This window comes from Ranitomeya imitator, chromosome 3 (assembly GCF_032444005.1).
Source record: "Ranitomeya imitator isolate aRanImi1 chromosome 3, aRanImi1.pri, whole genome shotgun sequence".
Classification (NCBI taxonomy): Eukaryota; Metazoa; Chordata; class Amphibia; order Anura; family Dendrobatidae; genus Ranitomeya; species Ranitomeya imitator.
In genome coordinates, this window is record NC_091284.1 from 182,819,332 (window position 1) to 182,834,990 (window position 15,659).

Genomic DNA, 15,659 nt, shown 5'->3' on the forward strand with positions numbered 1-15,659 from the left:
GCAGAGAAGAAAAATATTGGTTTACGCATATCAGTTCCACAGACATGGGTGCAGAGTAGACATATTTGTTTTTACTCACATTACTCCCACAGGCATAGGTGCAGAGTGGAAACATTTGGTTCTACACACAGTACTATTACAGACACGGGTGCAAATGAGAAAAAAATTGGGTTTAGGCACACTACTCCCACAGACATAGATGCAGAGGAGAAAAAATTGGTTAGGCATTTATACAGTCAGGGTCACGTGATGCACCGGCCAATCACAGCCATGCCAATACTTGACATGGCTGTGATTGCTCTGGAAGTGCCCACAGCCTAAAAGCTTGTTAATTGGCTGTGCTGCAGCCATTCAACAAACGTTATTTGGCATCTGAAACCGAACAGTAAACCAAACGTCTGGTAAAAAAGTCTGTGTTTGAGGTTCGGTACCAGACACTAGGTGCCCGGTACAAATCCTGAACTTTATAGTTCAGGTTCGCTCAACCCTAATGGGAGTATTTCCTTAAGAATAAATAACTTATTAGGTATCAAGTTCTTTGATTGATAATTTCCAGTTCAACATGAAAAATTTAATGAAAGGTCCTTCTTTAAGACTGGCATTGTGTACACCAGTCTAAATGAATGTGCTCTATGGAATATGATGTGCCTAATTCATTAAGAGCACTCCACTTAATGAATGATGCACATCTCTCAAAAGGCATGCGCTACTGCCTGAAATTTACTGCAGTCAAGGATTGGAGTACATTTTTGGAGTAAGTTACTGGAGAACATTTTCATGAATTTTACTAATGGACGTAGGGTAACTTTTCTTGAATTTTACGACTCAACGTAGGGTAACTTTTCATGAATGTAATGGCTGGAGGTAGCCAATCGCCGTCCTGCCCATACTTCACCCATGCTACGACAATATTGGCCTAGCTGGCTGGGACTGAAGAGTAAATGCCAAAAGCTGCAATATTTTTGCTCAATTTCCGAGTCGTGAAAAAATATTGTGAAGTTTTAAGCCTCTATATCGGGACTGTGTGCAGCTATTTATACTACAGGATGACAAAGTTCTGAGAATTTGGAGTATTTAAAAGTTGTTTAAATGTCCAAGAAATCCAGAGCAATGCAATGTAGGGTGTGAAGCTACTAGCTATCATGCTTCCTCACTTTCTGGTGATGTGTAATGTTTCAGCCCCATAAGTAAATCTCAGTCCTCAGCCCTCCCTCATTGCTTCCATTGGGCAGGAGGCGGTGTTCTGCTGATCAGTTAAATTCTTCCCAATTTTTTTCCTCTGGCTTGCAGAGACTGCAGATCTTGTGTGAATGTGTTTAACAGCGGAGTAGACGTTTCCTCTCTAAACTCTTCTCAGTGAAACGAAATATTAAAAGTGCACAGGAAACAGGAGTCGAGGAGAAGAATAAACACTGGTCAAAGAAAAACTTGTGTCGTTTCCTTCAGTCACGAGTGTCCGTCACTCAATCCATTCTCATCCCTCCCTCAAACAAAGGACCAAGAAGAAGAAAATGAGGAAGAAAACTCTAAACATCTAAACAAGCAGATGCTTTAGGAGGACAATCGATTCCATCAACACCTAGAAATGGAGGTGTGAAGTCTAGCAGACCAGACAAGGTAATATCAAATATCTTATCCCCATTCTTTTCAATGTCTGTACTGCACTGGTTATAGACTCCCACATTATCCATACTGTCCAGGATCACCAGATTCTGTACATAAGAGCAAAGTTGGCAGAGGCTTTCGACATGATTTCCGAGGTTCATTATGTTCATGCACTACTGTAATGAAACACTGGAAAGTTGTAGAAAACTCTGGAAAGCATGGTCACCAGAAGAAACTTTATGTAGAAGATGTAAGCCATTATTCCCTTATTCTGCAGTTTCTTCTGCATTTTCCCACCAGGACGGTTTACTTTACTCACAATGAGTTGCTATAGAGAAGTTTAACCCTTTGAAAAAGAATTGGCCCCAGACGCAGCAAATAACCTTAATTTCCATGTTGAACTATATTGATACAGCTGACTGCATGAACTTAATGAGTAACATTGAAGTATTTGTTCAAAGAGCCAAAACAGACTTCCAAAACCAAATGTTCAGCTGTACGGAGAAATGTTGGAGGAGTGGGGGAGGGTTGAGACATATATGACTCAGTGGGATGTTATATGGAGGGGGATAGTAAAATGCAATGGTCTATACTTAATAGATATATATATATATATATATATATATATATATATATATATATATTTATATATATATTCTAGATGGTGGCCCGATTCTAACGCATCGGGTATTCTAGAATATGCATGTCCACATAGTATATTGCCCAGCCACGTAGTATATTGCCCAGTCACGTAGTATATTGCCCAGCTACGTAGTATATTGCCCAGCCACATAGTATATTGCCCAGCCACGTAGTATATTGCCCAGCCACGTAGTATATTGCCCAGTCACGTAGTATATTGCCCAGCTACGTAGTATATTGCCAGGCACATAGTATATTGCCTAGTGACGTAGTATTTTGCCCAGTCATGTAGTATATTGCCCAGACACATAGTATATTGACCAATGACGTAGTATATTGCCCAGTGACGTAGTATATTGCCCAGACACAAAGTATATTGCCCAGTCACGTAGTATATTGTCCAGCCACGTAGTATATTGCCCAGCCGTGTACTATATTGCCCAGTCACGTAGTATATTGCCCAGCCACGTAGTATATTGCCCAGCTACATAGTATATTGCCCAGCCACGTAGTATATTGCCCAGCCACGTAGTATATTGCCCAGCTACGTAGTATATTGCCCAGTGACGTAGTATATTGTCCAGCCACGTAGTATATTGCCCAGGTAGATAGATATATATAGTTTGTGTGTATATCTACGCTGTCCTACTTTGCATGCTGAAGTGTTGACAGTGCTACAAAGCACAAAATCACAAGAAAGCCAAGAGGATTGGAAACACATGAGCAGGCCATGCAGCTGATGTGGGGCCCCTGGTGATAGGGGCCGAGACTTGGCAAGTCCCTTCCCCTTTTAGATGAATTGTATTGTCAGTTAAAGCATAGGAGAGTTGTCCCATAAGTCATGGAAAATGGTTGAAGTAAAAAAACAAAAGATCTTCTGTTTGGGGGGGGGGGGGGGGGTAAAATGGCGCTTAAGCGTAACCCAGTTTGATACTATAGAATTTAACCATTTAACGTCTATGAACTATTCTTAGATCTTGCGCTGACGCCATTTAATCGGATGAGTGCTATCTGTGGTATTGAGGGATAAAACGCGTGCCTAGGTTATTCTAAAGGGCTGTGCACATCTCCATCTTTATCCTTGGACTGAGTAATCCTAGGAAAAAAATAGCAGCATGCACAATTTGGATGGCACTTGCCCATCCCTGTCAATGGGTCAGGAGACAAAATCGGACCACATTCGGGTGACATCATTGAGAAGGAGATAATATTTTCTTAACCTCCACCTCCGAGAAAATCAGATTCTACTCTGATCACCCTCTGATCGAACTCTGATTATCATAATCGGACCGATTTTCTCGGATGGAGAGAAGGCGGTCGTGTAACCTTAGCCTTGGGGTTAGTCATTAATGTCTGCCCTCCTGCATGATGCTGCATCTGATACTTCATCCTAGTCCTCCTTGCTCCTTTCATGCTGCTGATTGGTGGAGGGGGATACAACATCTGATCCCCACCAATCACATATTGCTGGCCTATTCCTAGGTAATCCCAGAACCATGTCATCGTATGTCTAACCGGACTGAATTTTTCCGGGCTTTGTACATAAACAATTTGGAAGGCCAATTTAACACCATTTTGTTACAACAACATTTCTCATCTCAGCACCAGTACAAAGTTCAGGATCAGATTTCATTACTGTAGCATTATGCTGTGATTTCTGTGTATTTGACTCAAGGTTTTCTCACTATTTTATTATCAGTGCTAAAGATAAAAAGTGGAACGTCTTATGTCTGACAATCATTAGTGTGTTTCTCAAATATGGATCATTGCTTAATAATTATGATAACACTAGATGGTGGCCCAATTCTAACACATTGGGTATTCTAGAATATGTATTTATGTATGTATATAGCAGCCACAAAGTATATAGCACAGGCCACGTAGTATATAGGAGCAAAGTAGTAGATAGCAAACAAATACTACGTGGCCTGTGCTATATACTATGTGGCTGCTGTATACATACATATTGTAGAATACCCGATGCGTTAACAGTGACCACGCAGTATATAACACAGCCACGTACTATATAACACAGCCCACGCAGTATATAGCAGCCACGCAGTATATAACACAGGCGACATAGTATATAACACAGGCCACGCAGTATATAACACTGGCCACATACTATATAACACAGGCCACGCAGTATATAGCAGCCACGTACTATATAACACTGCCCATGTAGTATATAGCACAGCCACGTAGTATATAACACTGCACATGTAGTATATAGCACAGCCACGTAATATATAGCACAGCCCATGCAGTATATAACACTGCCCACATAGTATATAACACTGCCTATAGTATATAGCAGCCACGCGGTATCTAACACAGCCCACGTAGTATACAGCAGTGTACCATATCCCTGTTAAAAAAAATAATTAAAATAAATAATAGTTATATACTCACCCCCTGGGATCCACCGAAGCTCCGGCGATACGCGCACGGCTGCCGCCATCTTCCGTTCCCAGGATGCATTGCGAAATTACCCAGATGACTTAGCGGTCTCGCGAGACCGCTAAGTCTTCTGGGTAATTTCGCAATGCATCGCCGGGAACGGAAGATGGCGGCAGGCGCGAGCGCATCGTCGGACGACGGAGGGTGAGAATAGCAGGTTTTTTGTTTTTTAATTATTTTTAACAGATCTTTTTACTATTGATGTCGCATAGGCAGCATCAATAGTAAAAAGTTGGGGACACACAGGGTTAATAGCAGCGGTTACGGAGTGCGTTACCAGCGGCATAACGCGGTCTGTTACCGCCGGCATTAAACCTGTGTGAGCGGTGGCTGGAGGGGAGTATGCGGGCGCCGAGCACTCACTGCGGGGAGTAAGGAGCGGCCATTTTCTTCCGGACTGTGCCCGTCGCTGATTGGTCGTGGCTGTTTTGCCGCGACCAATCAGCGACTTGGATTTCCACAACAGATAGAAGCCGCGACCAATGAATATCCGTGACAGAAGGACAGACAGACAGAAAGACGGAAGTGACCCTTAGACAATTATATAGTAGATATTCCTATTGCCTAATGTATAGTATAAAAAGTGTTAAGTACACAACCGTAGGTATCCTTAATGCAACGCAATGCATTGCACTGGGTATTGAACATTAAGTGTGGGTCATAGGAGGCCAAATATTGACTAACCTACTTCTGATGTGTTGGGTTATGATACTTATTAAGCACAATATCATCTTAAAGGGAATCTGTAACCAGGTTTTTGCTACGTTGTCTGAGAGCAGCATAATGTAGGGACAGAGACCCTGATCCCAGTGATGTGTCATCTTCTTTATTGGTTGTTATAGTTTGATTAAGGGCTCGCTCCCACCAGCATGTACATCAGACGAGTGCTATCCGATTTTTTTATCTGATAAAAATGGGACCAATGTTATTCAATGGGGACAGAATCTCTCATTGAAAAAAATTGCAGCACGCTGTGATTTTACTTTCTAATCAGATGCTACTCGCCCATTCAAGTCTATGGGTGTGTGGAAATATCGGACTGCATTTGGATGACATCTGAGTGCAGTCGAAGACATATTTTTTCATCTGCTCCTCACAGTGTGCTACAATTTTCTCATCCAAGGGAATCATATCACGCTAAGCTGACACTCGGATCAAACTGTGATCAAAGTGTCATTTGCATAATTGGCCATTTCTCTCTGGCCGTAGCCTAAAAACTGTTTTCTCTGCTGTAGAGCTACCAGTTCTCTGAATCAGGGGTGTAAAACTGCATTCCTCGAGGGCTGCAAACAGGTCATGTTTTCAGGATTTCCTTGAACTGCACAGGTGATAATTTAATCACCTACACAAATAATGAGTTGGTGATTAAATTATCACCTGTGCAGTACAAGGAAATCCTGAAAACATGACCTGTTTGCAGCCCTCGAGGAATGCAGTTTGACACCCCCGCTCTGAATGCTGAGCTCTGTATAACGCTGCCCACACCAATGATCAACAACTTTCTGTATACACTGTGCATAGGCAGAAAGCTGTCAATCGATGGTGGGGTTATACAGATCTCATGATTATGGAGGACTACCTGACTGCAGGTTTTTAGCGCTCTAGTGATTTTATCACAACTACAGAAAGCAGACCAGTAAGTGACACATCCCTGTAATCAGAGTCTCTTCCCCTACATTATGCTGCTCTCAGATTAGGCAGCCTAAACCGGGTAACAGATTCCCTAGACCAAGTACAGAAGGACTTATTACATCATCTGTATGCAGACTGAAATGTCTGACTGACTGCTCATCTCCCGACCCAAATGTACTGCCTCTTAAGAGGCTATGAGTTCTGGTCAGGAGATCTGCGGTGAGTCTGGGCTTTCTGGTCCATATGCAATAAATAGTTAATACATTACAAAGTCCATAAAGATTTTATACTATAGTTGCATTTGAAGGGGTAATCCTGTATTTACATTTTAGCGCATATCCAGGCATCTGAATCCTAGGGATCTCACAACCAGGAACACCATGGTCATAAAAATGAGGCGCACTGACAATGCATTTATTATCCATGACCGCGTATGCCGAGTACGGTCTTTTCCTACGTATGTAACCTAACCACCAAGACTGCCCACCGCCCCAACCTTTCCTTAAATAAAACATAACCAATTATTCTTTTGGATATTTTGGCCACAGCGGCCAACTTTTATTAACAAAATTAACATAACATAAATACAACAGTATAAATTCGAGGGGAGGGTTCTTGGAGCTAAAAAGATCTGGCAAAACCCCACAAGATAAGATCGACCACCATATTACCCTCAGCCGTGAAAACCAGCTCGAGGGCACCGTACATCCCGTTCCGGGAAGAGAAGAAACCACCAACAGCTCCCAGGGTAAAACCCCGTCCAGAGCCCATACCAAAATGCCAGATCCAACCCCACCACATTTTAAATTGCCTGTAATTATGCTCCAATTCCTTCCCCCAACCAATCAGCGTCAACTCCAAGAACCCCCACCCCCCCACCACACACGAACAGCCCTGACCACCTCAGGCTCGTGAGTGCCCCAACGCCACCAACGCCCGTTCAACTCCTTCTTGCAATGCTAAAGTCCACAAATCAATCCCAATCGCGTTTAAGTGGACTCCGTCTTCCAACCAGTAATTACCCAGCCCTGACTCCAATTCAAAATGTCTAACACTAATCCCCCCGTTCCTAGAAACAAAACCCGCTATTGCCCTATTCAACTTGACCCTAGCCCTATTAATACCCTTCAAAGATCTAGCCCCCCTCCACCGTTTTCTAGGCACAATATCTGACCACACAATCAACACCCCAGGAAATGATACCTGCAACCTCAACAAATCGAACCGTATGTCCCTAATCAATTCCCTGATAGGCCGCACACCCAAGTCATTCCCCCCCAAATGCACGATTAAAATGTCAGGTTGTCTATCTAACCGAACCGCCTTAGAAAATTCAGGAAGGGCCCTGCCCCACACCATCCCCCTATATCCCAACCACCGAATGACAACTTGACGCCTACTAAAGCCCAGTTGCCTACCGTCCGGCCTGACCTCGGCCCGCAGCGCCCCCCAATGAACGAACGAATGTCCGAAGATCCAGGCTAAGTAAGGGGACATACCTGCAACAAGATGCATGAAGAAAAAAAAAACACTGGGGTCAAATACAAAATCATAATCACACCACTAAATTAATGACGGAAGTAACTTAAGTAACGATTGGAAGTCCACCTGCCAATTCTACAAATATCCTCCGCACCCAAACCCAAACTATCAGCTTCTGATGCCGCCCCGATACGAAATGAATGCGACCCAAACATATCCGGAGAAAGGCCCAACTCCTGCAAGCCCCTTCTTAACACTGCAATGAACTGAAAGCGTGACAAAAATGACCCCTCTGCGTGACACAACAAAGGGCCAGATCTGCCTGACCATAACTGCCAGTATGCTTCCAGACAACCTCTAGGACACATCAGAGACCCGTTAACCCTCCCCAGCACGACACGTCTCCCCCTCCCAATTTGGTCAGTCTTTGAACGCCGAATCCAAAAAACGATACCCCCCGTCCAAACTTCCACATCCTCCGCCAACAAACCCCCAGCTCTAACTTTGGACGCCGACACCAGTTCCCCAACGCGCATGGCCCCAAAAAATGCTAATGAAAAGGCAAGGCGGAACAACGCCAACTCAAAACCCGAACCACAAATAATCTCCAAGACTCCACCCAACCGTTCTAAAAGGCTAAACGAAATGGGGCGGCGACGGTCAATCGTCTGATTACCTCTCCTAAAACCCCTAAGTGCCTGTCTGACCATAAAATGTTTTGTCGCGTCCACCAACCCCTGCAACTTAAAAGCAAAAGCCAATCCAGCAACAAATTTATTAACCTTTGAAACTGACCAACCTTCTTCCGCCGCCTTCCCGATCAAGAATAATACTGCCAACATCCTGTCTTCTTCAGACACCAACTGGCCCCACACCGACACCCAACTTTGCCATACCCGCCAAGATGCTTCATATGATGCCCATGTTTGGCTCGTAACAGACTCCTGAATCAACCGGCCCGCTCGTCCATAATCACGCTCCAGAGATGCAAAGGGCATTCCTCTTCCGAGATCTCCGCGTCCGGCGCCAATTCCCGAAAACGGTCCCACTGGAAACGAGACAATGCATCTGCTATTGAGTTCTGCACACCCGGCACATGCACCGCCGAAATACAAGCGTTCAGCTCCAAGCACCGAAAAACCAACTCCCTCACCAACTTAATCACCGGGGGAGATGAGGCCGACAAACTGTTGATCACCGACACAACGCTCATGTTATCACAATGAAAACGAATCCTTCTGTTAGCAAACATTTCCCCCCAAATGTAAACCGCTACCACAATAGGAAACAATTCCAACAGGACCAGGTTTTTTGTAAGGCCCAAGTCTCTCCACTGGCTTGGCCACCGTCCGGCACACCAACGACCACCGCAATAGGCCCCGTAACCAGCCGAACCGGCTGCATCCGTGAATATCTCGCAATCAAAGTTTGTCAAGACCTCCTGCTGAATCAATGACCGCCCGTTGTAATTGCACAGGAAACGTTGCCACACTAGCAAGTCATCTTTGTGTTCTTTGCTCAGGCGAATAAAATGGTGCGGCTCCTTCACGCCTGCCGTCGCAACCGACAACCTGCGACAAAATATCCTGCCCATGGGTATGATCCGACATGCAAAATTCAATCTACCCAAAAGAGACTGCAACTCTTTCAAAGTCAACTTCCGCTTTCTTCTAGCTCTTTCAACCTCCTGCTGCAGCATGGCCAACTAATCCTCCGGCAACCGACACTCCATTTTTTCGGAGTCAATTAGAATTCCCAAAAAACTCAACGCCGTGCTGGGACCTTCTGTCTTATCCGCCGCTAATGGAACTCCAAAAAGCTCTGCGACCCAAAACATAGCCGTTAACGTATTACGACACACTGCGGAATCAGGCGGCCCAATAAACAAAAAATCATCCAAATAATGGATAACCGACTGAACTCCCGCCACGTCCCTAACCACCCACTCCAGAAACGTACTAAATGTCTCAAACAATGAACAAGAAATGGCGCAGCCCATTGGCAAACATCTGTCCAAGTAGTAACCACCATTCCAAAAACAACCTAATAACGGAACACTGTCCGGATGCACTGGAAGCAAACGGAAGGCCGATTCAATATCCGTCTTTGCCAACAGCGCCCCCTGGCCATGCCTTCTCACCCACTGCACCGCTGCATCGAATGATGTATACAAAACAGAGCACAGCTCTTGGGCGATGCCATCATTTACCGACCGACCCTTTGGATACGACAAATGTTGAATCAACCGAAACTTATTCGGCTCTTTCTTAGGCACCACCCCCAAGGGGGAAACCACCATGCCCTCAGTCGGCGGGTTCAAAAACGGCCCAGACATCCTTCCCAACTCCACTTCTTTCTTGAGTTTAACATCAACCACTTCGGCATGCAACATCGCCGACCGCAAATTCTTAATCAAAAAAGGAACCTCGTGACTCGGGGGAGGAATCCTAAAACCATCCGCAAAACCATTAAAAATAATACCTGCCTTCACCTGATCAGGGTACCTATTTAGAAAGGGGGCCATCTCGTGAAGCCTCACCGGGCTCTCCCTCTTGACCGGCACCCACAACTGGCTTTCCTTTTCCCTTCCTGAAACACTTTGAAGCCCCGTGTGAACTTCCGTTACAGTGGGAACACACATGCTTAAATTTACAGGTGTTACCATATTTACACTGCCCGTCATTAAACTGCCAGCTCCCTGTGCACCCTGACTACTGCTTCCGTGTCCCGCCTGCTGGCTGCCACCACCCCCGGACCCATGAAAGGACTGCCCATGTCTAGCTGGGGCCATAACCTTCAGCCATAGGCCTATATCCTTCTGGTCCCACCTAATTTCCGGCCTCACCGCTTTTCTCTGCCTAAACTGCTCATCATACCGCAGCCACGTCTGACCGCCGTATGTACGATGCGCCTCCCCAATCGAGTCTAGATAGCAAAACAAACCCGAGCAATTCTCGGGCACCTTCTCCCCCACTACGCTCGCCAATATTGCGAATGCCTGTAACCAATTCACAAATGTCTGCGGAATTAACCGACACCTCCGCTTTTCTTCCTCCTCCTTTTTGCTATCGTCTTTTTTCCCTTTATCCAAGTTAAACTTCTCCAACGGGAGCAAGGAAAATATTTCCACATACTCGTCTCTCCAAATCTTCTCCTTCACCTCCTTTTTTAAATGCGCTCCCAACGGCCCCTCAAAGCACACATAAACTTCCCCTTTCGCTCTGTCATCTAATTTGACCGTATCACCTTTCTCCTTCTCTGTCTGAACCGACACTGATACACCTGCCGATGCCACCTCCAATACCCGACTAGGGCTTACCAACCCACTTCCCGACGGGGGTACCACCCCTCGCCCAGCCAACCACGCCTCCACCGGCGATGCGGCAACCCCCGTTGCCGACCCCCCTTCCAATCTACGCAAAATCTGCGACATACCCTGCAATAAATCCTGCATACCTGGCACCTCTGCCACAATCGGCCCACTCCTCTGCCGTTCCTCACACACCGCCACCCGACCTCCCCTAGCTTCCTGCAACCCGGCCCCTGCGGGCGACAAACCAGACGTAGACTCATACTCACAACGCTGCGCGGGTGCTGTGTCCCCGCCAGCCGGACCTCCGGATCCCTGTCGCTCCGACCTCCTTTGCCGATCACCGCTGGACTCCGACACCTCCTCACCGCGTCGATGCCCTGGGCCCGCGCCCCTGGCCTCCTCGTCACCAGGGGGGACCCGAGCGTGCTGGAACTGCTGCGCCGCTAGCCCTCTCTGCCCCAGGCCCGTGCCCCTGGCCTCCTCGTCACCAGGGGGGACCCGAGCGTGCTGTAGCTGCTGTAACGATCCACTCCTTCGCCCGCCGTCAGTATCTCCCGCCACCTCACCGTCCGATGGGTAACGGGTAAACGCTGCCCTATGCTCCGGAGATCTCCTGGGCGACCGCGACCGATCCCCGTGTTCCAACCCGGGCGAGCCCGCCCGGTCGTGTAACGATCTTCGCTCCCGGGCAGGCAGCTCGACACTGCTGCCTGCATCTCTCCCTCCGCTGCGCCGTTCCGTACAGGCGGGACGTAGAAGATCCCCTGACCGCTGACCGTCCGCCGCCTGCGTACTCCTAGTGGTCATCCCAGCAGGCACCCTGGGAGGTGATGGGCTGTGGGTGCCTGCCGCAGGTAAAGGGGCCGGATTCCTGGTTGCTGCTGCCGCTGCTCGTCCTGGCCGTGCTGCTCCTCCTGGACTTGCTGCTCCTCTTGCTGCTCCTCCTGGCTGTGTCGCTCTGCCTGGCCGGGCTGCTCTTCCCGGCGTTGTTCTCCCTCTACCTGCCGCCGCGCGCCCCCTGGGTGCTGTGGATCTGGTGGGGGCAGGAGACGCGGGGGGAGGGGAAGCGGCGGCCGCTCTGCCCCTGGGCGCCGGGACACCGGATGGAGCTGGTGGAGCGGCGGCCGCACGCCCACTGCTAGCTGGGGACCTGCCAGGAGCGGCGGAAGCTGCGGCTGCGCTCTGCCTGGATCGCGCAGGCCGCACTTCCGGTCCAGCGCTCCCGGCAGCAGCGGCGGTGTCCTGAGTCTGCCGCCCGGCGCGTGCAGGCCGGGTGCTTGGATTCCTGCCGGAGCGGCCGGGGGAGGCAGCGCCGCTAGACTCACCGCCCGCAGGGTCCCTGGAGGGGCTCCGGAGCCTGCGCCTGCCACGCGCCGGGAGATCCGGAGATAGTCTCTCTGGGGGCCTGGTCCTCCTGCCCCGTGAGCTCTGCCCGGATCCTCCTGCGGCACCAATGATGGAGGCCAGCTGGGCCTCAAGCCAGCCCCCTCTTCTGGATCTGGCCATCTCTCGGAGCTGGACCAGCATGGACTCCGCTGACGCCATCCTGCACTTCTTCCTTCTCTTGGATCAAGGTAGGGAATGGCGGTTTTCCCGCACTTTCCCTACTACCTCCCCCTTCTAAACCCCTCCCCCCTTTCCTTTCTCCTATCCCCAGCCGGAGCATCATTTAAAAAGACCGCCCGGCTCAAAGCAGTCATGGGGGGCCTCCTCCCAGCTGCGCTTTGTTCCAGCCCCCATCTGGAATCTGATGGAGAAAGTCCAGGACAATCCCTATGCCAGTCTGCCACCTTGGGAAAGGTTATACGTTGTCATTGTAGGACAAACACAATTACCAACCTACTCTTGCATATTTTCTGGACAACTGGACCACAAATCACGGACAGTGGCAAATTTTCAGCATAATGCCCAAGAATCACAAAAAATATAGAATTGAAAAGATAGAATAAACAAAGTGTATATAGTGTTATGGCGATGCATTCACTGTGAGGTATTCTGTGAGGTTGTTTATACAGTCACTTTGGAATCTCATTGTTTTGGGGTTTTTTAGGGTTTGCATCAGTTCATGTAAAGAACATGCCTACAACTGTGAACATTTGATGTTCTGTTTTTTTGTGACACAAACACCAAATAGGACAAAATAACTGAAAACTTCAGTGTGCAAAACTATTCACCCCCTAAAGTCAGTACTTTGTAGAGCCTCATTTTGCAGCAATTACAGCTGCAAGTCACTTTGGATAAGTCTCTATGAGTTTTCCACAACTTGCCACTGGGATTTTTGCCCACTCCTCAAGACAAAACTGCTCCAGCTCCTTTAAGTTAGATGGTTTCCACTGGTGAACAGCAATCTTCAAGTCTGACCACAAATTCTCAGTTGGATTAAGGTCTGGGCTTTGACTAGGCCACTCCAAAACATTTACATGTTTCCCCTTAAACCACTAGTGTTGCATAAGCAGTATGCTTTGGGTCATTGTCTTGTTAGAAGGTGAACGTCCGTCCCAGTCTCAAATCACTGACAGACAAACAGATTTTGCTCAAGAATATCCCTGTATTTCGCACCATCCATCTTCCCCTTGACTAGGACAATTTTCCTTTTCCCTGCCGCCAAAAAACATTGCCATAGCATGATTCTGCCACCACCATGTTTCACTGTGGGGATTGGTGTTCTTGAGGTGATGAGCTAGGTTTGTTACCAGAAATAGGGTTTACCTTAGAGGCCAAAAAGTTCAATTTTGGTCTCATCTGACCACAGCACCTTCCTCCAAACATTTGAGGAGTCTCACACATGTCTTTTGGCAAACTCAAAATGAGTCCTACAATATTTGTATGTAAGTAAATGTTTTTTTCTGTCCACTCTTCCATAAAGGCTACATATATGGAGTGTACGGCTTAGTCATTGTATGGACAGATACTTTAGTCTCTGCTTGGAAACTTTGCAGCTCCTTCAGGGTTACCTTTGGTCTCTGTGTTCCCTCTTAGATTAGTGCCCTCCTTGCCCGGGCTGAGAGTTTTGGTAGATGGCATCTCATAGAGGTTTGTTGTGGTACCATGTTCTTTCCATTTGATCATAATGGATTTGATGGTGCTCCAGGGGATCATCAGAGATTGGGATATTTTTTTATAACCAAACCCTGACTTGTACTTCTCAACAACTTTGTCCCTGACTTGTTTGGAGATCTTAGTCTTCATGGTGTTTGGTTAGTGGTGACTCTTGCTTAATGGTGTTGCAGCCTCTGTGGCCTTTCAGAAAAGTTGTGTATATACTGACAGACCATGTGACACTTAGATTGCACACAGGTGGACTTCTTTCACCAACCATGTGGCTTATGAAGGTAATTGCTTGCACAAGAAGTATTTAGGGGCTTCATAGCAAAAATACTTGACTACATATGCACATGCCAATTTGTATTTATTTTATCCCATAAATGTAATTTATGCCTATTGTTTCTCACTTCACCAACTTAGACTATTTAGTGCTGATGTTTCACACACAAATTTGATTAAAAAAAAAATATTTAAACACAGGTTGCAATGTAACAATATAGGTACAATTTCAAGGGGGTGAATACTTTCACAAGCCACAGTAGATGGTTCTGGATATAGCTGAATGATAAGGTATGATACAGCAGCATAAAAGTGGCTGCAGCTCTGGATGTGACTGGAGTATTTGTCAATGACACAGGAGAGAGTGACTACATCTATGAATATGACTGGTGTACAAGACATACTGAATCAGGAGAATAGTGACTGCAGCTTTGGCTATGACTAGAGTATATGACATGATGTTACAGCAGAATAGTGATTGCAGTTCTTGAGGTGACTGGAGTATAAGACATGATATAACTGCAGAATAGGGCCTGTAGCCTTGGATGTTGTTGAAGTTTGAGGCATGATGTAACAGTAGAATAGTGACTGCAGCTGTGGAGGTGACTGGAGGATAAGACATGATGCAACAGCAGAATATTTGCTGAAGCTCTGATGTAACTGGAGTAAAAGTTATGATGACCGCAGCAGTGACATCAGCTCTTGAAGTGACTGGAGTATAATGCAGAATGTAACAGCTGAATAGTGACTGCAGCTTTGGATGTGACTGGAGTATAAGCTATGATGTTATAGTAAAACAGTGACTGCAGTTCCAGATGTGACTGGAGTATAAGACCTGACATAACACATAACATCACGATGCTTTTAAAAAAAAATCAAGGAGGCTGTTTTTTTCTGACGGACACTATGGGCAGCAGAATAAAGCACCTGTCTTTTGTGAACTTTTCATGAATTTATGGACAGCTGGCAACTCGGGGGACAACCTCTCCAAAAACTAAAGCCCCCGATCCATTAAGACTGATGTTTTGTGTGCCAATAAGGCAGAACAAATTCATTAACAAGAGCACCCCACTCAATGAATTTGGCACATATATGGCATGAATCTCCGTGTGCATCAGCAGAAATGTTACTGCAGTCAGTTTGAGGTGTGAAATCCTACTGACAGATTCCCTCCATTTACAGTAGAGAGAAACACACAGAT

General features: G+C 46.8%; 1 protein-coding gene across 2 annotated transcripts in view; it reads left to right on the top strand.

The window, feature by feature from the left end:
• Positions 1-1,280: 1,280 nt before the first annotated feature.
• The window catches only part of CCDC80 (coiled-coil domain containing 80), a 181,026-nt gene continuing 166,647 nt past the window's right edge, over positions 1,281-15,659 (top strand). Inside the window, exon 1 of one of the 2 annotated variants that reach the window (XM_069761671.1) lies at positions 1,281-1,617. The gene's annotated coding sequence lies outside the window, so the exon portion shown is untranslated. The remainder of the gene's footprint in view (positions 1,618-15,659) is intronic. The other variant, XM_069761670.1, reaches the window with a different exon arrangement.